Below are 26,334 nucleotides of genomic sequence, written 5' to 3'. Positions count from 1 at the left end.
CAGCTGGCCTTACAAAAGCTTTTTGTTGAAGTAAAAAGACCTTTTCATCAACCCATATAACCACTATTCACTTTCCTATTTTTACACTGTCTCTGCTCCTTGGAAAGCTTGGAGCGCCCCGCCCCCCTACTTCTCTGATGGTCTAGGTTCCATTTTTTCTTTAAACCCTGTCCAGGTCTACAATTGTTTAGTGAAATCTCATTAAAATGGTCCCAGATTACAGTGGTTAGTTTCTACTATAGATTTCATTCTTATATTCTTTTTTTTTACCTAAGAATATTTTTTTTCATTTTTTAAAATTTATTGAATTATTTTTCAAGTACAGTTTTCTGTCTATTCTTATATTCTTGATGTAAGAGCTTACATTCTCATGTATTAGGTAGAAGATCATTTTAGAAAACTAAGTATGAAATGCAATTAAAATTGTAAAACATGCTGCCCTTCTTAACAAAAATGAAGTGTAGACCTCAGAAGATTAATACTGAAAACCAATTTCTCTGTATTAAAGAGAAAACCAAGGGTCCAAAATGGCGTCACTTGTGCTGAAGTCCATGATACCAAACCTAAACTTAATGCCTGACCTGATTGCTGTTTTAGCCTCTCCCAGAAATAAAATCTTAATCATTAGTCTGGGATTTTCTGGTCAACACCATAAGGTCATCTACTATGTGGGCCCTCTTCAAAGAAGAGGCACTCTGCATGATAAAAACTTTTGCCATTCCCTTCCCCCAAAAAGAAAGTATTCTGGCCTAAAAATGATTCTTTCTTTTGTTGATAGCCTCTTTACCTTACTCTTATTTTCTATAAAAACCTTACATTTTGTACAACCCCCCAGAATGTTTTTCTAGTTACTTATGTAGGATGCTCTCTAATTCATAAATCACTTAATAGAGTTAACTCAGTCTTCAAATTTACTCAGCTAAATGTGTTTTTTTAACATTGATAGGGAAGAACAGCCTTCGTAGGAATGCTAAATAAATCCACATAATCCTTCTGTAGACCTTTCATTGTTATCTTTGCCTACAGTCCCCCACCCTATAATATGGGAACTAAATGACTGATGCTCAGTCTTAAGCATAAATTCAAGTGGAAGCAACAATTCTTCTCTTGATTGCTCCAAACCTTAGACAAAGATCAAAATATTCAAAAAGCCATTATTGATAATATCAATGCAATAAAAGCAAATTTACTGGAGTCCAAAACACTGACAATCTGACTTAAAGATTTAGACTGTTCTCTGTGTGAGCAAGACCACCTCATTCACATGGGGCAAAAATGGGGACTCAGGAGGGATCTTGCCAGGATCTTCCCTTCTTTGACCCTTTTCTCTCACCACATGGTGATATTACATTTAGCCTACAAGCCCAGCACTTCTTGAACATCTTTACTCCTCTTGGTCTAGACTCACACTGTCCAATACTCTGGCCATTCACCACATATGGCTATTGAATACCTGAAATGTGGCCAGTCCAAATTTAGATGCAGTATAAGAGTTAAATACACACCCAGGGTTTCAACACTTGGTACATGTATGTGTTTTCGATTCCTGCTATTAAAAATATATTATAAATTTAGTGGCCTAAAACACCCATTCATCATTTCTGTGTTCTGTGGTCCAGAAGTGTGGTTCAGCTGAGCCCCCTGCTTGGAGTCTCAGAGGCCAAAATTGAGGTATCAGCAGGACTGCGATCTTCACTGGAGGCCCTGGAGTATTTGGGTTGTGGCCCAGTTCAGTTCCTATGGCTGTGGGGTGGGTCTTGTTTCCTTCCTGGCTGTGACCTTCCTTCCCTTCCTGGCTGTGACCCAGGACTTCTCTCCAGAAGGCTACCTGCATTCCTGGTCACAATGGCCCTGCCATCTTTAAACCAGACATACAGCATGTTGAATCCTTCTCATGCCTTGAATTTCTCTGACTTCTCTTTCTGTCATATCTCTTCTGGTGATAGGCTGAGTAAATTCTCTGCTTTTAAGAACTCATGTGATTCGATTGGGTCCACTCTGACAATCCAGGATAATCTCTCCAGTTTTAACCTTAATTACATCTGCAAAGTCCCTTTTGCCATGCCATGGAACACATTCACAGGTTCCAGGGATTAAGGCATGAGAATCATTCTGCCCATCAAAATACAAAAAAAATATGTATTAATACTTTTGATATTTTTTCATATGGTGAAATTATAATATTTTGGATATATCAGGTTAAATATAATTAAATAGATAATTAAAATTAATTCTCCTGTTTATTTTTACTTTTTGATGAATTATAGCATTTTTAAAAGTGCACACATGGCTTATATCTATACCGTACATTACACTTCTATTGGCCATCACTGATCTAGACCTAGAGAGAGGTTACATCCTTTTTACCATTCTCACAATTTGTGACATCTGATCTGTGGAGCCCCTTCTCCATAAGAAGTGCTTCCCTTGCAATCAGGTATAGCCTTATATTTTCAAGCCTCTTTCATACAAGTGATACTTAAATATAGTGATGGAGCATAAAGTGATGGAGCATAGAGATTTGGGCGCATGGGCTCATTTCCATGTAAGGAAGGCCTCCAGTGAGGCCTATACCTGATGACCCTAACCTGAGATCTGTACCTGATAACCCTAATGATTACTGAGTTTGCCCTATCTGTTTGTTTCTGGTGGTTGCCACACAGATGAGTCCTTTCAATGAATATTTGCTGAATCTAGATGTTAGTGATGGACCTGTTAAAAGCAAAAACAAAAAAAAATTGGAAAATAAGTTAACTACCTCCAGCATACCCTAATAATGACAAACACTTCCATGCTGAAGTGAGAGGGCAGCCTCCATTTCAAACTAAAAGCTGAACAATATTTACCAGTTACATGTCTTTATGAAACAAGAGTGATGATACTTGGGGAAAAATTTTTACCAAATGAACACTCTAATTAACCAAATGTTCTCATTACTGTGCACTTTATTCGGCTTTGGTGAGTAAACCAAACTGATGAATCTGTGCCTGTTTTCAAAACTGCATTTTAAAAAGATTTTTTGGATGTGCCATTTTTGGGGTGTCTGTAAGGGTGTTTAGTTTTATTTGTTTAAGTTAGCACAATACCAAAATGTTCCCACTAATGATGTTATGTTTTATCCACTCAACTTTACACTTCACCTAGCAGGAGGCCAGGTCATTTATGGGTGTAGAAGAACAGGCCATGAAAGGGCATGTATCCCAACCTCATCCTCCAACCACAGGCAAAGCAGAAACCCTTTCCAGAGCTTCGCTTCCGTTTCTTGATCTGTACCTAGTCTCAGCCCCAGGTGTGATCTTGCACAAGCTAGGCAAAATCATCCTGACAATCTCCTAGTCCATCAGCTGCAGAGCTAAAGATCCGCTGAGCAGCTAGGATTGCTGAAAAAGCTCAGGCTACTGAACGTTTCTCCACAGCCAGGCAGAAAACCTAAAGCAAGATGGAATTAAGAGAAACTTGATTCATCTCACTCCCATTGTCCTTCTCAGTAATCTTCCTGACCCAAAGGAAGAAAAGAAAACTATACCAATACAAAAGATAATATAAATAAATATTTCAAAGTTTACTAATTAAAAGGACTTAGAGATGGAGTGAGGCATTCTTCAAAATCTGTTGCCATGGCTTTGTGGACTTTATTGCTGATCAGCATTTTTCCCCTCAAGAAAAACAGAACAGCAACATTTGTTCAAAAAAAAGCAAATTGTATGTTTCTTCCTTTCTTATTACTTTTATTGTTTGAGGTTTCTTTTAGACTGTAATGTGGCATTGTGATTTTGAGATGGGAAAAAAAAAACAATCCCTTGTCTTTCAAACATAAGAATGTGATTGTATGCTATTGTTGCCAACAATGAGCTAAAAAGGTTAATGGATCACATATCTGGCAAACAGCCATCTTTCCTCCAGCTCAGTGTATTAAACAATATACATTTCATTGCTGCTGTTCAGCTTATGATTTTGTCTGAGTAGTTGGTAAATAAGTTTACTTACATTTATCTCTTTCTAGAACTCAACAGCTTTGTCCTTCAGACTGTATCCTAAGGTTTAAAAAGTGCCATTTGAAATCTGAGTCATGACCTTTGGATGTTATGATCAGAGTGGGCCTGGGGAAGGGGGTGAGTGGGCTGTTAAACGAGAATCTAGAAATATTGTGCATTGCCAGTTGTATCCAACCTTTCATTTTCGGACTGCCTAAGTTAACATAGTAAAATTACCATAATAAAAAGGAATGAATCCTGGAGAAAGCACCACAATTGTTTCTACTGTTGTTTCCAGGGATCATTCTAACAGGCCTCTAGTCGAATGGACCAATTCTCTCCACCCACCCCAGGGTTGACTCAACTTTGCATTCTAAGACTGTCATTTGAAAACAGACAAGCAGTCATAAGCAATAAGGCCGTAATCCCCCACCTAAAGGACTTTGCTGTGTACTGCATTTTACTGTGAAATTAGCAAGCGACCTAATGCCTCAGCAGGAAAAAAAAAAGGTTTATTTTTAGGAAACTCTAAAGGAAAAAAACTTTATTAGTGAGAAAGATAACAGTTTTCTCAGAATCTTTGGTTGGGCGGGGAGCAGATATAAAGGAGGGGACTAGAGTTGGGAGAGAAGCAACATATCAGTCAGATCAGGTGCGATCCTTTCAATCAGGCCCAAAGCACAGTAACTAACTAGCTCATGGAGTCCCCTTGCCCACTGCTTTTGCTGGATACAGGAGGGACACTGGGAAGGCGAGTTTGGGATTCGGAACTGGAAAAACGCTGAATCCTGATCTCCGCTTCCCAGCTAGGCGATGATCGCCCCCTGTGACTCTGGACGCACACAGCAGTCTGACAACCATCGCTGCCCCCGCTCGACCCCTCACGGGCTCCGCTCTCCAGCCTGGTAAGCTGGAGCCACGCGCGACACCTGGACACCTGTGTGCCCCCAAGCTCCAGGTTTAGGCCCCTCGCACCCCAAAGAGATCGGTCTCAGAAACTCAGCGATTGAGTGCCTCTGACTTCTAGATTCCCGGGTTCGGCCACTCTGGTCACTTCGGCGGGTTCTCCAAGCAAACATCTCAATCCGGCGGGGAGTCCTGCACACTCACCCCACTCCTACCGCGCAGCTGGCCAGCGGTTCTGGGTGGGACAAAGCAGGACCTCCGCCTCTGGGTGAATCCTTTCCTTTCCTTTCTCTGCCTAAAACCCTGCCCACCTCCTGCAGCAAGCTGCTAGGGTGGGTGCGCCCATCTCTCCCCCAAGACACCTGCGCTTCTTTCCCACCTTTCCCCGCCCTTTACGCTGCGGTTGCTCCACCGCCTTTGGGAGCTGGGGAGCAGCAGCTGGAGAAGGAGCAGGGAGAGGAGGGAGAGGGCGAGGAGGAGTAGGGGCGGGGTGGGTGGGGAGAGAGCCCAGAGGGTGTGGACTGGCAGCCACTCTGCAGCTGGTCGCCGGGGACCCGGTCCCTCCCGCGCGCCCGAGTGATGGAGGGGAAGAGATTCGCTTAGACACACACACGCTCACACAGCTGGGCACGTCTCTGGGAGGCAGCTGCCGGCTGGGGAGCGCCAGGGGCTGGGCGGCGGCCGTGACAGCGCCAGCCACTGGAAGCTGGGAGCCCACACAGCTTGGCACCGGTGGCTCCAAGACCCAAGAAGAGAAGAACCGAGCCACACTGACTGTTGCTCTTTGGGGTGGATCGGGAAGGAGCAGGCTTCCCAAGGAGCTGTCACCGAGGACGCCAGAGGCTCTGCCCTCAGCACACTGAGTCTCTGGTCGCGCTGGTGCCCGCACGGTGCGAGGAGGATGCGCCCTTCCTCCCGCAGAGTGGCTGCGGGCCCCGGCAGTGCGCGGACTCGGGCTCCGGCGGCCGCCCGTACCGTGCCCGCGCCGCGGGAGCGCGCCCTGCCGCACCTGGCTCCAGTCTCCCGGGGAAGTGCAGGAAACGCTCCCTAAACTACAGTGCGTACTTCTCGCCCGCTTCCTCCTCCAGCAGGTTCCCCACCCGGGACCTCGCAGTCGCAGCAGCGGTTGCTTCCTGAGTGTGGGGCCCGCCCGCCTCTCACTATCACGCGTGCACGCACAGCCCGCTCGCTCGCTCGGCTTCACGCAGACTCTATCTCCGCCGCGCCCAAACTCGGGCATCCGAAAGTACTGGACCAACTGCCGCCGGGACTGCAGGAGCCGCCCAGTGGCCTGGTGCGACCCGCCGCTGGTCCCGGGCTTCCTGCGCCTCTGCCGCCTCGGACATGGTGAGCTGGGCGCACTGCCCGCCTAGCGTCGGGGAGGGGCTCGAGAACAGTGCTGAAACCTCTTAGATTTGGGGGGAAGTGATTGGGGGAGAAATCGACCAGGGGTGACAACCACGCGATGCCAGCCAAATCACTTTTGTGAGGCGCAGTACTGCTGGGCACTGCCTGGGGAAGACTTTTGAGACATTTGCTGGGGCTCAGGGTTAAACTAGTGCGATATGAAAAACTGCGGGTTGATTCCTTGGGTACAGTTAGAGTCTTCGGTGTCAGTCAGTCAATCTGAGTCTCGCCCTTAGGTGGGGGCAGTGCTCTGGGCTCTCTTTGAGTCAGAGAGGCAACATGCATTTAATTGCGCTTGGCAGAGTTTGGGGGCTCACTGGGCCACTTCCCGGAGTGGCGGTGGGGCTGTCGTTTGCAGTGCGAGATGCCTTGGGTGAAGTAGGGGCCTGCGAGGCCAGAGCAGAGGGCAGCCAGAGGGCCGGCAAAGGCTCAGTGAACTTGAGCATGGGGTGCATTCTTCTCCCCAGCTGCCCCCACCCCTTGCACACCCAGTCCCCGCCCCCTACTAGCTCCGGCTCATTCAACCAGTCCCACCCACTACACGCACACACAGGAGTTGGATGCCATCGATGGGGTGGTCGTATTGTTATACTAAGAGGTGCAGGAGGTCACTTTAGCTACTGAACACAGCACTGAGACTCCAGCTTCTGGGACTTGGATGACAGCCTTGGTTTAGGGAAGCAAGAAAGGAGCGCCTAGCCTTCTGTGGCTGCCTCTACCTGGTGTTTCCAGGTGCACAGCAAGCAAACCTCCGACGAACTCCAGTCACTTCACCTTGTGGGGCTCCACTTTCTGACTTCCCTCCTTGGAGTGCTTCAGGGCACCCACCCAAGGGAGCTGCCGCTCAGATCCCTGGTCTCCCCAGACCTGGCCCGGTAGGTGGGTCTCCCTCCCAATTTCCCACCCTCCCTCCAATACCAGCTTCTTCATGGAAAATATTGATTCTTTAAGGAGAGGTTTAATATTTGCAAAGTGCTTTATATCATATTACTTCGTGGATACATTTAATTGCACTGTAACTCTTCTCTGATTTATGAAAACTTAGTCTGATAAATTGCATGCAGGGTCCGATTGGTGAGGGAATGAGAGTGGATGGGCAACCTTTCTGCAAAGGTGCTCCTTTCTAAACTGATTTGCTAGAAGTGATATAACGCTGCTGCTTCTGAAAGATTTTGCTCAGTAGTTTTGACTATTTTGGGGCTTTAGACAAATGTTTTCACATTAAAATTCATTTCAAATATATTCACCCTCTATTCCAAGAAAAAAGTTGAAAAGATGATAAAGTGTGTGCAAATTTGGATATCAAAAGTATTTTTTAATGTTTGTATTGGTATCAATTATGTTGTATGTGGCAGATTTTAAGTGACCTTAGTGGTTTCTCCTAGAGAAACTCTTAGAAGGAGAAATGAAAACAATACTACTTACCTTCCTCCCTGTATTTGTGTACAAAAGGTCCTTGCTTAAAGTGACTGAATGAGCTGCAGGGTAGGCTTCTTGACTTTAGGAATGTGAAGTCAGTCACCAGTGAATTGATGGAGTCACACAAACACATTACAAAAAACAATGATGGGACGGAAACTTGCTTAAATTTAACTGCCTCCAGTGCAGAGAGTTTTAACAGGGAAGAAATGAAAACTGTTCTGGCTCCTTCCAAATTATTCTCCACCATTTTAAAAGTCTTTTCTAAATTAATAAAATATATAGACATATCATTAATAATGTAAAATTGTATTCAAATAGGTGCCTAGACCAGATTATCTGGCAAATTATGGAGTTTCACAGAAGCACTGGGATCTAGGCTAATGTGGTTTCTAGGTTAAGCCGGACCTCAAGCTTAGATTTTAATATTGGAAGTTGCTTCCTTTGACATCTTTGTGGGAAGATGCTGCTTACAGGGTGCTGATTATGCTCACAACATTGTCCTTACCATTTCATAGGCATCCACAGATGTTTTGAATGAATAACCTTCTTACTCACTGAATTTTCACTCATTCAAAAAGTATTTATTGAGCACATGAGCACACACGATATGCAAAGCTGAGCTGAGTGTTATTTTAAGCAAGAAAGGATCTTCGGAAGCAGTAAGGTGCTTACTTACTCCTACACTGTAAAAGGGACTGCAAAGCAGTGGCTCGCTTAGTGAAGCAGCATCTTGGCCCAAAGTAGGTGGTCAACAAAGAGTCCTTGATTCAAAAATCATACAAGATGTTTACCAGCCAACTTTGCTTTCCCCATAAATTCCACCATTCTTCTTAACCCACCACATCATTTAGATATGACTTAACTTCATAGGATTGACATTGACTTTAATCTTCTTGCTCTCAGTCTGAATACTCTGGAGAACTGTAACTATCTGTGCATTGCTCTAGCTTTCTGTCCATGATTTCTCTGGAACAGTGCCAGATCTGCATATGCCAGTAGTATTCATTTATGAGTAAATGCACATGTTCCTGTTGCATTAAAAAAGCAAACTCACATTCATAGAACACAACAAATATTTTGCTCCTTTCTTTTCTCATCTCGTTACAACCTTGGAAACAGTAACATCTCTTAACAGTGCAATTATACTATGTAAATTAGCAAGTTAACAAAAATGATTATTTAGGACTTTCTAGAAACAGGGAAATGTCTTAGGGAAATATTAGCTCGGGAGAATTTTTCTTGACTCTTTTGACATGTTTGGCAGGATGGCCTTTTATTTTGGAGACTTTTATTCATGAATGAAATGACTCTCAGGGCAGCTTGCTATTAAGGGAGTTGACAGAAGAGGGAATGCTAGCTAAAAAGGATATGGAAAACTCTGAGAATAGAGTATGAGCATAAATAATAGTAGGTTTGTGCAATCAAAATTATGTGAATACTAACATTTTATTGGTCTTTATATGCATACGTTTTCAGATTCTTTAAATACTTTTTTCAAATACTTTCATATTCTGACATTATTGCAGTTCCATGGAGAGTGACTGTTTGGTAATGAAATTATAGTTTGTTTCGCTGTAGGAAAAGGTAAAAGTTTGAAAAGAGAATAAATCAAGTTAAGGGGATAATTATTCAAACCACAAATTGACTTCAATTTAAGTCCTCTTTTTTTTCCCAAAGGAAAGGGAGAACTCAAAACCAAAATAACTAGTTAACGTTTCATTATGACTTAAATTGTCACTATTTAGAAAAGTCTTTACATTTTATTTTTTCTGTGAATGTCAAATAAATTTTTTATGTACTATAGTTTTTTGATTCATTCATTTGCTGATGGGGACTTAGGCTGTAAGACAAATTTTTAAAAACCAGCAAAAGTGTAACACTTTGTTCCTATAATCCTATTTAATTGTTGAAAAATTTTGCTTACTCTAGAATCAGTGTTTGTTTCTGAGTCACAAGGTTAAACTAACCTTTACAGCAGAAGTACAATTAAAGCAAGATATTAATAATTACATATAAACTCACAGATCTAAGTCAAAAACATTTCAGAGCAGCTAACACTTATCAAAAGCAGAAGCAAAAGATATCTGAAGATCCACATAATATTTAGGCAGGATTAAAAAACATCTCTAAATCTCATATGCAAATTCCATTATCATGTTTTACTTAATTAACATTTGGTAAAATAGATTATTTTCCATCTTCTTAAAAATTTTTATGAAAGAAAGCCGTGTCAGTACTAAGAAATAGTTGAGTTCACTAGTTGGTTTGACTTTAAGCCAGTTTACCTAGATTGTGATTGGGAGGCTGGTCTTTTTGTATGTATACATGTATGCTCTTACATATGGAAGATATATGTATATATTATGCTTGTATAATATATATGTGTGTTTGTCTAGTTACTTTGAACAATAGGAAGAGAGTCCCCTTTGTAACATATATGGTTTGCGAAGTCAGCATCATCTTGAAAGTAGTACTTATAAATACTCGGCTACTTTGTAATTTCACTCGCGTGTGGGATGTAAATCTGAAACTTGGACACAAACAGCGTGGTGGTTATCAGAGGGAGGGGCGTGGTGGGGGGGTGGACGGCGGCTAACACGTGGTGGCAGAAGATGGTTTGACTGTGGGTGGTGGACAGTGGTGCCATATACAGATCTTGTACTGTAAAAGTGCACATTTGAAGCCTACGTGACCCTATTAACCAGTGTCATCCCAATAAATTTAATTAAAAAGGTTTTTAAAGAATTGAGACAAAACTTCTTTGAAGAACTTATTTAAGAAACCCATTTGATAACCTTTAGTGTGTGTCTGCTGCTGTCTAAAGACACTGATATTAACTAGCTTAATTCTGGTAGCCACCCTGCTTGACCCCATTTCACAGAGAGCAAATAAGTAGTTATTATTATCCCCATTTACATGAGGAAATTGAGGCTCAGGGAGCCTAAATCAGTGGCTCATGTTCCACCGCTAATAAATGACAGAGCTGGCATGTGAGCTCAAGCAGTGCATTATGCTATGCCACTGCTCTTGAACAGATATATATTTTTTATTTTTAAATATTTTAACATTTTATTTATTTATTTTTAGAGAAAGAGGAAGAGAGGGAGAAAGAGGAGAGAAACATTAATGTGTGGTTGCCTCTCAGACACTCCCTACTGGGGACCTGGCCCACAACCCAGACATGTACCCTGACTGGGAACTGAACCAGCAATTCTTTGGTTTGCAGGCTGGCACTCAATCCACTGAGCCACACCAGCCAGGGTTTGAACAGACATATTTTAAACTTACTTAAATAAGGATCCAAGTGTGCAGCAAGTTAAGTTGTAAAGCAGATACCGTCTAGCAGCTGACGTTTGTGACAGTTTTAACTGAAAGTGGATTCTTAAGGAATTCCTAAGGCAGGTGCTTGTTGTGAACCCCTGACAGAACCTGAACTGGAGCGATACTAGGACAGGGCTGTAACTTAATGTAGTTTCTCTTGGACTCAGTAATTTTCTTAGGTTCAGCTACTTTTAAATTAGGTAACTTTAAGAACCGATGCTATATTTAAGTAGTTTTAATAGCTCAAAGGATCTGATACTGAATGTTTTATGCTTCCCATAATATCCTTATAATATGAACTTCTTGCACAGAGGTCAATGTTACATGTTACTCTATGGTGCGCGCCAAAGAAATCAGAGTTTTATGTGAAGGTGTAAAATGAGACTAATTCTCCATTGATCTGTGTGGCACACTATAGGCATCCAATTAATGTTTACAGCATGCATTGAAGGGAAGTATTCTAGAAGTTGCTAGTCTAGAGGTAAAGAAACTTTATACATCTTTATAATTGCATAGTTTTAAGACTATGATTTAATATTAAATAGAATTTTTCCTTTTTCATGAGGACCTTAGGACATTACTATCTATGAAACCCTGTGGAATAATAATCTTTATGAGACTGAGGGACCTGAGATAGAAAGAGGAGGATGGTGCAAGGAGGATGAAATAATAAACTGATTAAAATGTTCAAGTTTAGAAGTCAACAAAAGGAAAACTGCCTACAATTGTACCTTTTATTTTAAAATGACACATAACACATAATGAGCATTAAAGAACAGAACCTTTACACTATTAATGAGGTAGCACAACTGTGCTGTCATAAATATTAACAATCCACTATTTGAGTATAGTTTGGGGAACTATTTCAGAACATATTAGAATTTCACTGTAGTGCTCTTTGCCATAGCTAACTAAGTCACAAAAGAAATCACAATAATTCTTTTTTATCTATTTTTAGAGAGCGGGGATGGGAGAGAGGAAGAGAGAGAGAGAAACATTGGCCAGCAACCCAGGCATGGGCCCTGACTAGGAATTGAACCCACAACCTTTCGGTGGTCCAGTCTACTGAGCCACACCAGGCAGGGCACAATAATTCTTAGTGTGCCTCAACATACATGAGAACTATCTACCTGTGAGAATTGGGAGAATTGGTTGTACTCCATTGTAAAGCATATGTTCTGTGGATTCTCTTAACTGTTAAGGGAAAGACATGAAGAGCAGAAATATGTTTCAGACTTGAGCTTGATGCGAGTGTTTCTGGGTCTAAAGGCCAGTGTCCAGCAGGGAAATCGAGCAGAGACATTTGAGACCGCTACTTCCCAATTTTTATGTTGCCGGGCCCAGTGGAATGTGTTCACACAATTCTTTTTTTTTTTTTTTTAAGATTTTATTTATTTATTTATTTTTAGAGGGGAAGGAGAAAGGGAGAGAAACATCAATGTATGGTTGCCTTTTTGTGCATCCCCTGCTGGTAGTTAGCCTGCAAGGATCCGGTTTGCAACCCAGGCATGTGCCCTGACTGGGAATTGAACCGCGATCGTCTGGTTCGCAGGCCTGCGCTCAATCCACTGAGCTACGCCAGCCAGGGCCTCACACAATTCTTTGGAAGTTGTATCCTCTTCTACAGATAGAATTAATAGGGAAGAGCAAAAGTTTTGCTAAATAGCATTGAAACATTTATATTTATCTTTATATCTAGCATGAATTGAAGCATTAGGATATATAGAATTTTTTTTGTCTTTCATATTTTTATGCCATATAGAGTTCATGGTTTAAAGTACAAATCTATTTTCTAACTCTGGTCATTACACTTGATTTAAAAAGTTAAATTGAATTTTATTCTTAGGTTATCTTTTGTAACATTTAACTCTGGTAGCCACCCAGCTATCCTCACTTTACAGGCTTAGAAAGCTTAGAAACTAATGTTCTTCTACGTTATTTTATCTTAATGAATATGCCTATTTACTTCTTTATCTTTGTAAACATAATAAATGGCAATAGGTGACATTTAGTCAATACTTACTATATACAAGAATTGTACAGGTATTAACACATTGTATTCCCACAAAACATTCAATGGGACATTTATCATTAATATTTCCATTTCACAGATGAGAAAACCAAGGCCAAGAGAAGTCATAGCTAGAGAGGTGGAGCCATGATCCAAACTTGCCGTCCAGCCCAGAGACTTTACTTGGCACATGGTATCATGAGGCAGACACAGAGCTTCTTCCTGTGGCTATCTCAGAATCTGGAAAGCAGAGAGCTGAGAAATTTGGCACAGGGGACAGATGGAGGCACATGGAGGAAGAAAACAGGGCAGATATGGGACCACATGAGGAGATGATGGGCCAGATAGACTGATAGCTAATAGGAGTAATTGTTTTCATTCCAGTGTTTTTACTTCATATTTATTTTATTCCTGTTCCTAAAGTTTGACCAGAAGTGCAGTGATCACTTAATCCTGATAACTGACTCTTTTAAGTCTAAGATATTATTCTCATTATCCTGAAAGTAATACCTGTCATTTCATGAAATAATAAATATTAGCTATAAGTATTATTGCCTGATTTTTAGAGATGGAATTATTTCTTCTTAATCAGATATTTTTCTCATTCTCATACCCTGTCCACTCTGAAATGTATGACTAGACAGTTAATTGTTACCATAGCAGCATTTAGTTTTGGAGTTTCTGTATTCCATAAATACTAGCATCCTTTTAATAAGAAATTCTCAACCCTGTACCTATCAACATAAGATCAAGATCTTGAGAATTTTATACATTACTTTTCTAATGTTACCTCTTCTCTAATATGCTCTGTTATTTGCTCTTCTGTGATGACAATATTATCTGTTCAGACACCCAAGAATACTGAGAAACCAAGAACAGTCATAAGGATCATAGTAGGGACACAGGTACCTTGGGATCAACTTGTATTTCTCCTTCTCCTCCTCTAGTCTGTCACCAAGACGTAAAAATCCTGCCTTCTGAACACCCACCGTCCCACCAACCCCAATGCTATTGCTGTAGTTTAGGCTGTTGGAACTCAACTGGATCACACTAGCCTCCTTATTAGCTTCAGGTCTCGAATTTCTTCAATGCTTCTAAAATTTGTTTCTAAATGCTAACCTGATCATGTAATTCCCCTGCTTAATAAACTGCAACATCCTTTGCCTTTAAGAAGAAGTTTAAACTAGCTCAGTCTTCAAAATCTATACTATTACAATGACCCAGACTGGGACTCATCTCCTATCACTCCAATACAAAGTCCATGCAATTGAGTGATGCCAAGCAAGGAACAGAATGTGCTATTTCACACTTCCATGCCTTTGTATACACTGGCCCCTCTGCCTACAGTGTTATCTGTCTGTCTAACTTCTTATCTTCCTCACCAATTCTTTTTCTCTTCTTACCCTTCTCCTCTGCAGCCCACCCACCCTGACCCACACCACTATCAACATCTTCATTGCCTAGCATAGGATCTGGAATATATGATATACTAAATACATTTTAATGGAGAAATAAATAATGAGCTTATTCTCCCTTCTGCCTTATTTTCTCTCCTTTCTCTTTCTCACTGACTTAGTTCAGTAAACATTTATTGAGCAAGTACTGGGTACCAGGAAGAATGTTGGGTGCAGAGGATATAAATGACTTTGCCCTAGCTCTGAAGAAACTTGCAAGCCCGGGAGCAAACCCACCTGGTAAAGCCACAGATAGTGTTCGGTGTACTAGTTGATGCAGAAGAGATAGAGTGAGGACACATCATGAGGGAGAAGATCTAGTTCTACCAGAGATCAGGGAGAACTTGCTCCCAGTTCTTCCCTATTTCCCCTCTTCTCCAGTTTTCTAAGTGTCTATTAGTAAGTATCCATCTAGGAAGGCTATTAATTTTTAAGAATAGATTCAAATCTCCATTTCTCTAATCATGGTCTATAGAAAACTAGATAATTTTCATTTTTATTTTCTACCTAAAAGACTAAGAAAGCTTCAGAAAGTTCCATAGAAGTCCATGAGCTCATTTTGAGTCTTCTATTCAAAATTAAATATATCTAATAATCATATTACTTAAGTTGATTTCTCTTCTAGAAAGCAAGAGTCAGATTTAACCAGTTATGAATGATCGGTTTATATCACTTATAGTGATATAAAAATCTGCTTTTTCTTTTAAGATTTGAAATAAGACTGAATATAAATTCACCACTGGCACATAGGAAAACTCAATAACCTCCAAAATATCTAACAACATATGATAATCATGCAAAGAATCTTACATAGTTCAAAAGAAACAACAATGGCCTGTTAAATGATACATCTAATATCCAACATTTTTTGATGTGTTGCCATTCCCTGGTGAGTGACCATATACACAAAAAATAAGAAATTACCTTCAAAAATAAAATATATAATACAAAATACAATATATAAAACATAATACATTATTCCTAAAAACATTGATACATTTGATATAATATTTGAGCTATATTTTAGTCAACTTCTTTTATTATGGTATTATTTCTGTTGTTAAAAACAAAAACAGAGAGATCCAAGAAGACAGCAGAGTAAGTGGAAGCTACACTCACCTCCCAGAACCAAACTGGAAATACGACTACATTATAGAACCATCAGCCTGAGTAACCAACTGAAGACTAATGGATGAGAACTCTTATAATGGAGGATTTACAGAAGAAGACACATTGAGACTGGTAGGAAGGGCAGAGATCAAAAAGGGCTGGTCCTGTTCCCACAGGCAGCAGCTGAGGTTCCATAGAGCTATCTCAGTTGCAGGGGGTGGGGAGGTACCCTGAGCAGTGTGGAGTATAAACCCCAAGTTTGGCCCCCCAACCCAGAGCACCAGAGCTGGGAAAAGGTGCCCATATAACATCTGACTATGAAAATCAGCAGGGTTTCTGTCCACCAGGGAGAAACAAGAATCTATTAGAGAAACAGGCACCCTCTTAGAGGGCCAATCCACAAAATTTTGTTTGCAGCCACTGATCCTGGATTCCAATGGAGGGAAGGGATAGCAGATTAGAGTCCCGTGAATAGGGGTTTGTGGCTCTGGGAAGAGAGTTGAAGGAACAGCTGCCAGAATCCCTGTGCTGAGCTATTGCTCCATACCACAATGCCATTTTTTCTTGGGCAGAGCACTCCCCTCTGTGTGGTATCTGCCTGGAGGAAAGCAATATCCCCATATTCTAAACTCCCTCTTGCCCCACTATGTGGAGCTTACACCTTGCTGAGGAGTACAGCCACAGGCTCTTTCAGTGACTGAAACTATTAGGCAGCCAACAGGAAGATGCAGGTGGAGGCATAACTCAAGCTGCCCCCAGGGCTAGTGCTGATGAAAGCCGGGTTGGTGTGCAGCTTGGTCCTTACTGTGCATACCCAGGTGCAGTAGAGGCAGCCATAAACTGTGTATTGCTTGTAGCTCCAAAGAGGTTACCAAGGGCCAGTCACAGGTAGTGTCTTATATTGCGCTGCACCAGAGTCCCTCCCAAGAGGCACAGAACCAACATACCCAATGACCAACTTCAGACAACATCAGAGCAGAATTCACTAAGCTGCAGAAGAAGCATATCCCAAGGGAGATTTAGCAGGCACAGAACCCCACTGAGGTGAATTCTGCATTGTGTATTCAGCAACTACATAGCAGCTTGCATGTCTTGGTCAGATCAACCCACAGTCAGCCAGCTGAGGGTTGATCCCATGCACAAATGGGGCAGTAGTGATCAAGATAAATTACAGCAGGAGGGCCCACATAACACAAAGTTATTACTGGAGTGTCTCACTCAGGTGATCAAGGAGATTGCAATACTGGACCCCAAAGGATACCTGCTACGTAAGGCCATCCCAGGAAGACTGGGAGTCATAGCAGATCTACCTAATGCATAGAAACAAACACAAAGAGGGAATCAAAATGGGGAGATAAAGAAATAGACAATAAATGAAAGAACAAAAGAAATCTCCACACACACACAAAAAGAGCTAAACGAACTGAAGGCAAGCAACTTATCTGATATAGAGTTCAAAGTAATGGTTGTAAAGCTGTTCAACAGCATGAAAAAGGATATAGAGACCATAAAAAAAGAACCAGTCATAAATGAAGAATACAAACCTGATATGTAGAATACATGGGAAGGGATAAACAGATTGGATGAAACAGAAGATCGAATCAGCAACTTGGAAGACAAGGTAGAAAAAATTGTGAGTCAGAAAAGCTAAAATGAAAAAATGATTTTAAAAAGTGAGGAGAGTTTATGAGATCTTTGGGGCAACATGAACCATAACCAAATCTACATCAGAGGAGTACCAGAAGTTGGAGAGAGAAAGCAAGGGACTGAGAACCTATTTGAAGAAATAATGACCAAAAGCATCCCTAACCTGGTAAAAGAAAAGGCCAAGAAAAGAAAAGACAAGTCCGGGAAGTACAAAGGGTCCCAAATAAGATGGAACTAAAGAGGAACACACCAAGACACATCATAATTCAAATAGCAAAGGTTAAAGAAAAAGAGAGGATCTTCAAAGCTGTAAGACAAAGACAGTTGTCGACAAGGGAGCTCCCATTAGACTGTTAGTGATGAAAAATAAGGACCTATGACACTTTACCCAGGAAACTGTCATTTAAAATTGAAGGAGAAATAGTTTCCAAGACAAAAGCTAAATGAATTTGTTACCATAAAACCAGTATTATAAGAAATGTTAAAGGATCCACTTTAAGAAGAAGAAAAAACAGAGGAACATAACTAAAAGAATAAAATGGCAATAAATATATATCTATCCATAATCACTTTAAATGTGAATAGCTTAAAAGCTCCAACTGAAAGATATAGGGTAGCTAAATGGATAAAAAAACAAGACCCATATATATGCTGTCTACAAAAAATCCACATTGGAATGAAAGATACAGACCAAAAGTAAAAGTGTGGAGAAAGATATTGCGTGCAAATGGAAATTTTTAAAAACTGGGGTACCAATACTTATATCTGATAAAAGAGACTTTAAAATAAAGTCTACAGTAAGAAGCAAAGAAGGACACTACATAATGATAAAGGGATCGATCCAATGAGAGGATATTACTCTTGTAAACATATATGTACCCAACATAGGAGCACTTAATATGTAAAACAAATCTCAATGGATGTTGAGGCAGAGATTGACAGTAATATAGCCATAGTAGAACATTTAAGCACCCCACTGAAGTCAATGATCTTCCAGACAGAAAATCAACAAAGATGGTAGCCTTAGGTGACACACTAGATTGGATGGATTTAATCAATATCTGCTGAGCATTTCACCCCAAATAAGTAAAATTGAATATGAAAGAGTAGTAACCACTGACACCAAAGAAGTATGAGGATTGTAAGACAATATTACAAACAAGGATGTGCCAATAAACTGAATAAACTAGAACAAGGGATAAATTCCTAAAAATATACCATCTTCCAAAACTGCATCAAGAAGAGTCATAGAATCTGAATAGACAGATTACAACTAGTGAAGTTGAACCAGTAATTAAAAAAAAAACCTCCCACCAAAAATAGTCCTGGATTGGATGGTTTCACAGGTGAATTTTACCAAACATTCAAAGGAGAACCAAGACCTATTCTTCTCAAACTGTTCCAAAAATTTCAAGGGAAGGGAAGATTCCCAAGCTTATTTTATGAGGCTAGCATTATCCTAATTCCAAAATCAGATGAAAACACTACAATGAGAGATAATTATAGGCCAATATACCTGATGAACATAGATGCCAAAATCCTTAACAAAGTATTAGCCAACCAGACCCAGCTATGCATTAAAAAGTTCACACACCATGATCAAGTGAGATTTATTCTGGGGATGCAGGTTTTAGTACATTATCCACAAATCAATATATGTGATTACCACATATACAAATAAATAAAGGATAAAACCCACTTGATCATTTCAATAGATGCAGAAAAAGCATTTGATAAAATCTAGCACCCATTTATAATAAAAAAACTATCAGCAAGTGTGACTAGAGGGATTATAACTCGATATAATAAAAGTCATAAATGGCAGACCCACAGCCAACATTATACTCAATGGGAGAAAACCGAAAGCATTTCCCTTAAGATCAGAAACAAGACAGGGCTGTCTGCTTTTACCACTCTTATTCAAGTACTGGAAGTACTGGAACTCCTAGACAGCAATCAGACAAAAAGAAGAAGAAATAAAAGGCATCCACATTGGAACAGAAGAAGTAGAACTGCCATTATTTGCAGATGATGAGATACTGTATATAGAGAACACTAAAGATTTTACCAAAACACTACCAAAACTGATAAGTGAATTTAGTAGCAGGAGAGAAAGTAGCAGGATAGAAAATAAATGCAGAAATCAGTCACATTTTTATATGCCATAATGAACTCTTAGAAACGGAAACTAAGAAAACAATACCATTCACAGTTGCTTCAAAAAGAATTAAATACCTAGGAATAAGTTTAACCCAGGATCTAAAAGACATATACTCAGAAAATTATAAGACACTGAAGTAATTAATTAAAGATAATACAAATAAGTAGAAGCATATACCATATTCATGCTTAGGAAGAATTAACATCATTAAAATGTCCATATTACCCAAAGCAATCTATACATTCAATGAAATTCTTATCAACATGCCAATGGCTTATTTCACAGAACTAGAACAAATATTCCAAAAATATATATGGAACTACAAAAGATCCCGAAGAGCCAGAGTGATCTTAAGAAAGAAGAACAAAGTTGGAGGAATCATGCTACTTGACATCAAACTGCCATACTAAAAGGCCATAATAATCAAAACAGCATGGTGCTGGTATAAAAACAATCATATAGCTCAATAGAATAGAATAGAAAGCCCAGAAATAAACCCATGCCCTTATACTTGATTAACATTTGACAAAGGAGGCAAAAGCATACAATAGGCTAAAGATAGTCTGTTTAATAAATGGTGTTAGGAAAATTACACAGATACATGAAAAAAATGAAACTAGACCCACCTTCTCACACATTACACAGTAATAAACTATAAATGGATTAAAGATTTAAATGTTAGACTCAAAAGCATAAAAATCCTAGAAGAAAACATAGGCAGAAAAATCTCAGACATTTCTCATAGCAATAGTTTTCTGATATGTCTTGTCAGACAAGGGAAACAAACAAAAAAATAAACATATGAGACTACATCAATCTAAAAAGTTTTTGCACAGCAAAGGAAACCATCAACAAAATTAAAAGACAACCCACTGAATGGGAGAACCTATTGACCAAAGATACATCTAATAACAAGTTAAAACCCAGAATTGCAAAGAACTTATAAAACTCAACACTGAAAAAACAGACAATCCAATAAAAAAATTGGAAAACTACCTGGATAGAAACTTCTCTAAAGAAAACATACAGGTGGCCAAAAGACATAAGATACTCCACATCACTAATTAACAAAGAAATGCAAATTAAAACCACAACAAGATATCACCTCACACATGTCAGAATGGTGATCATCAATGAATCGATAAACAGCCAGTATTGGTGAGGATGCGGAGAAAAGCAAACTGTTGGTGGGAATGCAGATTGGTGCAGCCACATTGGAAAACAGGATGGAGTTTTCTCAAAAAAATGTAATATGAAACTGCCTTATGACCCAGCAATTCCACTTCTGGGAATACATCAAAAGAAACCCAAAACACTGATTCAAAAGAATATTTTGAATATTTTGTTCATTGCAGAGTTATTTATAATATCCAAAATTTGGATTGCAGAGTTATTTATAATACCCAAATTTGGAAGCAGCCCAAATGCCCATTAGCGCATGACTGAATAAAAAACTGTGGTACATTTATACAGTAAAATACTACCTGGCCATAAAAAAGGGGAATCTTACCATTTGTGAAAGCATAAATAGACATAGAGAGCATTATGCTAAGTGAAATTAGCCGGTCAGAGAAAGGCAAGCACCATACAGTTTCACTTAAAAGTGGAATCTAATGAACAAAGTGAACTAAAAATAGAGACAGACTCATAGATAAAGAGCAGCCTGAAGCTGCCTGGGGTGGTGGGGGAGCATGTTTGAGAGGCTGGGGTGGGTGGGACAATTGAACAAAAAATAAAAAACTCATGAACAGACAACAGTGTGGTGATTGCTAGAAGGAGGAGGGTAGGAGTGGAGAGGTGGAAGAGCGTATAGGAGTACAAATGGTGATGGACGGAGACTTGACTTGGGTGGTGAACATACACTACAGTGTGCAGATGATGTGTTGTGAAATTGTGCACTTAAAGCCTGTATAATTTTTTAAACAGTGTTACTCCAATAAATTTAATAAAAAGGAAAATGAATAACAATAGAAAGATTAAATTAATAACAATTATACTGTATCTGCTTATAGCAATAAGAATAAAAGTGTTCTTTATGGGAAAAAATTATCATATTTTCTTCATTTCCACTCTAAAGTATGTAAAAGCATTAACTAATATTCCCTAGTTGTAGAAATATTTTATTTCCATTTTTTGCCTTAAAGCTGAGAGAAAACTCTGAACAATATAAAAGTAGAGCAAAGCCAACACTGCTTTCAGTTATAAATCTACTTTGAAAGTATTCATTATGAGACTTTAATTATGTTCTGCCTTAAAAGACAGCATATCTAGGGATATATGTGTGTATATGTGTATATATGTACACATAAATATCAAACTATAGAAATAACATTTATAATTACATATATAATATATATTAAAGATGCCCTATCTAGGGATATATAGCTATATATAGCTTCTTCATTATCAAATAATTCTGTTGCCTCAAGAAAGAGTTCAGCTTTATGCTTTTACTATCTTTTTTTTTGCTTTTACTATCTTGTAATCATGAAGTTCTCTGTGACCTAATTCTATCATGATAACATTCCACCATTCTTTTTAAAAAATATTTTAGCTATTTTATTTTTAGAGAGAGGGGAAGGAATTGAGAAAGAGGAGAGAAATATCAATGTGTGGTTGCTTCTCATGTGCCCCCTACTGGGAACTTGGGCCACAACCCAGGCATATGCCCTGACTGGGAATTGAACCATTGCTATTTTGGTTCACAGGGCAGCACTCAATCCACTGAGCCACATCAGCCACGGCACATTCAGCCAGTTTTGATCTACATACTGGTAGTTCCCTACATACAGTAAATGGTGCAAAATATGTCTGAAGTTAAAATGTCAGAAAGCTGAACAAAGACTCTTGTGTTATAAGTGGGTGAATATGGAAGTCACATTAAAGGATATCTTTGAAAGTGAAGGGATATATTATATTAATGATTATACTAAGAGAAAAACAAATATTATCAACTCTCTATGCATGGTTAATATAGTGCTGCCTATCTGCGCCCAGTGATCCCGCTGTCTGGAGAGACCAGTGCTAGGAGCCTGGGCCGGCACCTTCTTGCTTTCCCCAATCCAGGGTCAGGGCAGACATTCTGATACCTGTACATGTTACAGTCTTTGTGGCAGGACTCCTTGGGTACCTGGAGTTGGCCTGAGGATTACTGTTTCTGTCATTCTAGAAGAAAGCCAAGTGGGTCTTAGCTCCCCAAGTTGGCAAAGGCAGCCTGATATAGGATTGGGTGTGGTACACAGACCAGAACTGGAGATCTTTGTGAGTGTGCAGCCCTGTGGAACCTGCGGGTGCTCCTGTGAGGAAACCCAGTCTGTACTCTCCCCGCACCCCAGGGCCCCCTCCACAGCTGCCTTGCTGTTAAACTTCTGCCACCAGTGAACACTCACCAGCTTCAACCAGCTGGAGTGGACAGCAAGAAACCGTGTCATGACGATAGTGCAAGGTCATCACTCCTACATCCAGTAGTTGTTTGTTGAGCACCTACTACATTCAAGGAAAACAATGAGCTGGTTGAAAAGACTGAGTTCTATGCCTTCTGACCCAGCAATTCCACTATTAGGAATATATCCTAAGAACCCTGAAACACCAATCCAAAAGAACCTATGCACCCCAATGTTCATAGCAGCACAATTTACAATAGCCAAGAGTTGGAAGCAACCTAGATGCCCATCAGTAAATGACTGGATCAAAAAACTATGGTACATTTACACAATGGAATTCTATGCTGCAAAAAGGAAGAAGGAACTCCTACCCTTTGCAACATCATGGATGGAACTGGAAAGCATTATGCTGAGCGAAATAAGCCAGGCGGTGAAAGACAAATACCGTATGATATCACCGTTAACAGGAATCTAAACAACAAAACAAACAAGCAAGCAAAATATGAACAAGGACACTCAAATACAGAACAGGCTGACAGGGTCCAGAGGGGAGAGGGGAGAGAATCATAGGGGGAAAGGGGATGGAATCACATGAAAAAGTATAAAGGACAAATGGACAATAATTAAGGTGGGGGGTGGAAATGGGAGGGAGGTGGGGAGCACTGGGGGGCAGGCTGGGAATATAAGACAGAAAACTGTACTTGAATAAGAATTAAATTTTAAAAATAAATTAAAAAAAAAAAGAAAAGACTGAATTCTGCATACAACAGGCGATTTACGGGTACAGTGAAATTGTGGCTGTAGGAACCAAAAAAAGTCAAAAACTTTCGCAACCATCTATGTGTGTATTCTTGGTTTTTCCTTTTGAATAAACCCTACTTTTTAAGGAGCTCAGTGGCTATACAAGGTGTTCTTTCTTTGATTGAGATGCTCATCACTTGGAATTTTTAACATTTTGGTTTTTGAGAAATATCTGAAGTAACCCACATTTTCTCAGTAAAAAACAGAGGAGAGAATTTATGCCATGGAAAAGGGAGACTTTATATTGCTCCTACTGGGCTGCGCATTCCTTCCCCAAAGGAGGCTTACTGGGAAAAAGAAGATGTTAGTGCATTTTGCTGACTGTATTTCAAAAATACATTTAGGTAGGTGTTTTCTCATTATTTTCCATCTGGAAAGCTTTTTTTTCCTTCACCTGGGATGAGGAACCAAATTATTAATTCTATTTAAATGTGCTGTATTCAGAAGAGTAGCTGCCAAATTTGTTGGGACCTATAACAAGATAATTAATTACCCAGTAACACGAGGACTATTGGAGTGTTGGACATGAAACAGATGGTGGGAGAAGAAGGATGAGGCAGTCAGGATGCTCTGAGCGGTGTGATAAGTCTCCTGGCCTGTGCGGGGTAAAGCCACTCCCGCGCCAAGCCTCCCTCATCCTCCTGCTGTGCTTACTTTTTTCCCCATGGATCCTCCCACCACCCCATCACTTCACCCCTGAAGACTTCAGTGTCCCTTTCCCACTGACACCACATGCCTTTTAAATGTCAGGGGAAGTAAGGGGAGGTGAGGCCAAAGGTCTGCTCCCCTAAGACCCTGGACTCTGCCAGCATCTGGCAGCCTCAGTACCTATCCCATGGAGTGGATCAGGCTGCCATCATTACCCTTGTCCTGACATTGCTTTTAGTCACCCATCTGTAGAGATATTAAAGAGTTTGAGGTTCATTTCAGAATCAGTTAAGATAAATTAAGATTACAAGCAAACATCATGGTTTTTTTTAACTTACAAATTTCAAAGACCTAACCTGAATGTTAAACATTTTTTAGAGAAAACCTGGTTGAATATCAGTGAAAAGGGCATACAAAAAAAGTTACTAACCCCTCCTCCCCATTTGTCAAAGTGACGTTCCGTGTCTAATCCAGTTTATGAGCCATTAGAAGGTGCATTTATACTGAACTCAATAGCTGATGGTAGAGACTACAGTGACTTAACCACCAATGATTTTCTTACAGGTCACCATCACGACCTGATAACTCTGTGAAAGTCATCGTACTGGTTGGTATTACAAAGAAGGTGACATTTAGATTTTATTTTTAAAGAACTAGCTGCAGACTTTATCACTCATGCACCAAAGAAATACAGAATAACCCGGTTAAGACATCTTCACAATAAAGTTACTTATTCATCATAAAAAAGTGAGTTTCTGAGGGAAGTAAGCAGTCACCTTGCCTATCCCACCCTCTCAATATCAGGCCCATCTTTTATCATTTAAAATAGAGCTCCCTAAAATAGATTACACTGACAAGTTGTAATTACTGACAGCTGCATTTAATTAGCAAAGCAGGTTCCTGCTTGTGACAATAAAGTATTATTACATGTTTAGCATTAGCACTGGCAATAAAGGAAGTGACTTTGCTAATACAGAACTCAAAGACCTGTTTTCTTTATGTAAAAATACACACAGTTTGGCTGGAACTGAGCTGGTGCTACGTGGGAGTGTCTATGGTTACAAAAAGAAAGAAAATAGTAACTATAAGAGTATTTTTTTAAAAACAGGCATATTGTGCGAGAAAAAAGAAGTAATCCAGTGCCAGCCATCAGCTCCCAGTCTGAGTTGTGTGTCCTTGTTACTGTGTCTGAGCCTGTGCGTGTGTTTGGGGGTGGGGGTGGGGGTGATGGAGGTGTTTGGATGCCAGAGATAGAAACATGATTAATCCACTAACTTGGTAGCTTATGATTATATTAAGGCATTTTGCCTGCTTTCCTTCCTTTCTTCCTTCTTATACTTACCCTATAAACAACTGTGAGTTATAAAAAACTTAAAAGTTCTATGCAAACAAATTTAGGATTTTATGCACCCTCTGATTTTTAAAGTTCATTTTAATTTTTATCCATTCTTTCTTCCAGTCAGCTTGTCCTGTCTCCTACTGCCCCTACTGTTCCGATTCCACTGTCCTGTCTGGTTCTCCTCTGGCATTTCTTCCTGAGCTTAACAGTGGTGGGATTACAGGCATCACAATAAGTGGTCACTATTTTGAGGAATACCTCCTCTCCAGCATCATCAATCCTCAGTGCATAGATAGTTGCTGTTAACTTTAAAAAGGACTGCAAAGATAGCTAACACTAGCAATCCACGGCTTAAATGGCATTTGCTATTTTCATTATTTAAATATATCACTTGAGATATATAGACTGATCCACTTATTTTGTTGTTATCAGTAGATAATAACATAAATCCTAGAATTTAATGTATTTTCTCACATTCATGGAATGAAATTCTAAAATATTTACTGGGGGTCTAAAATCTGAAGCAAAATATATGATGTTTCATGTCTGGAAGACGTTTTTACTGGGATACCCTAGTGTATTTTCACAATGCAGCTTTAAGTTATCTGGATGGCATTTATTTTTCAAGTTGTAAAAATAGACTCAGTATAATATATTGCCATCTTGTAACTTACCATTATAAATGCTATATTTATAAAAATCAACTTATGTATCCATGGCAATAAGACACAAGATGAATATGAATAAAGA

The 26,334-nt window shown here is 39.8% G+C and overlaps 1 protein-coding gene across 2 annotated transcripts in view; it reads left to right on the top strand.

Moving 5' to 3' along the window:
- Positions 1-5,432: 5,432 nt before the first annotated feature.
- HS3ST5 (heparan sulfate-glucosamine 3-sulfotransferase 5) overlaps positions 5,433-26,334 on the top strand; it is a 265,680-nt gene continuing 244,778 nt past the window's right edge. For both annotated transcript variants that reach the window (XM_037065078.1, XM_037065077.1), the window contains exon 1: positions 5,433-6,227. The gene's annotated coding sequence lies outside the window, so the exon portion shown is untranslated. The remainder of the gene's footprint in view (positions 6,228-26,334) is intronic.

This window comes from Sturnira hondurensis, unplaced genomic scaffold (genome assembly GCF_014824575.4).
Source record: "Sturnira hondurensis isolate 20B ecotype Veracruz unplaced genomic scaffold, ASM1482457v3 Scaffold0015596, whole genome shotgun sequence".
NCBI lineage: Eukaryota > Metazoa > Chordata > Mammalia > Chiroptera > Phyllostomidae > Sturnira > Sturnira hondurensis.
This window is presented reverse-complemented; position numbering and strand designations above follow the sequence as displayed.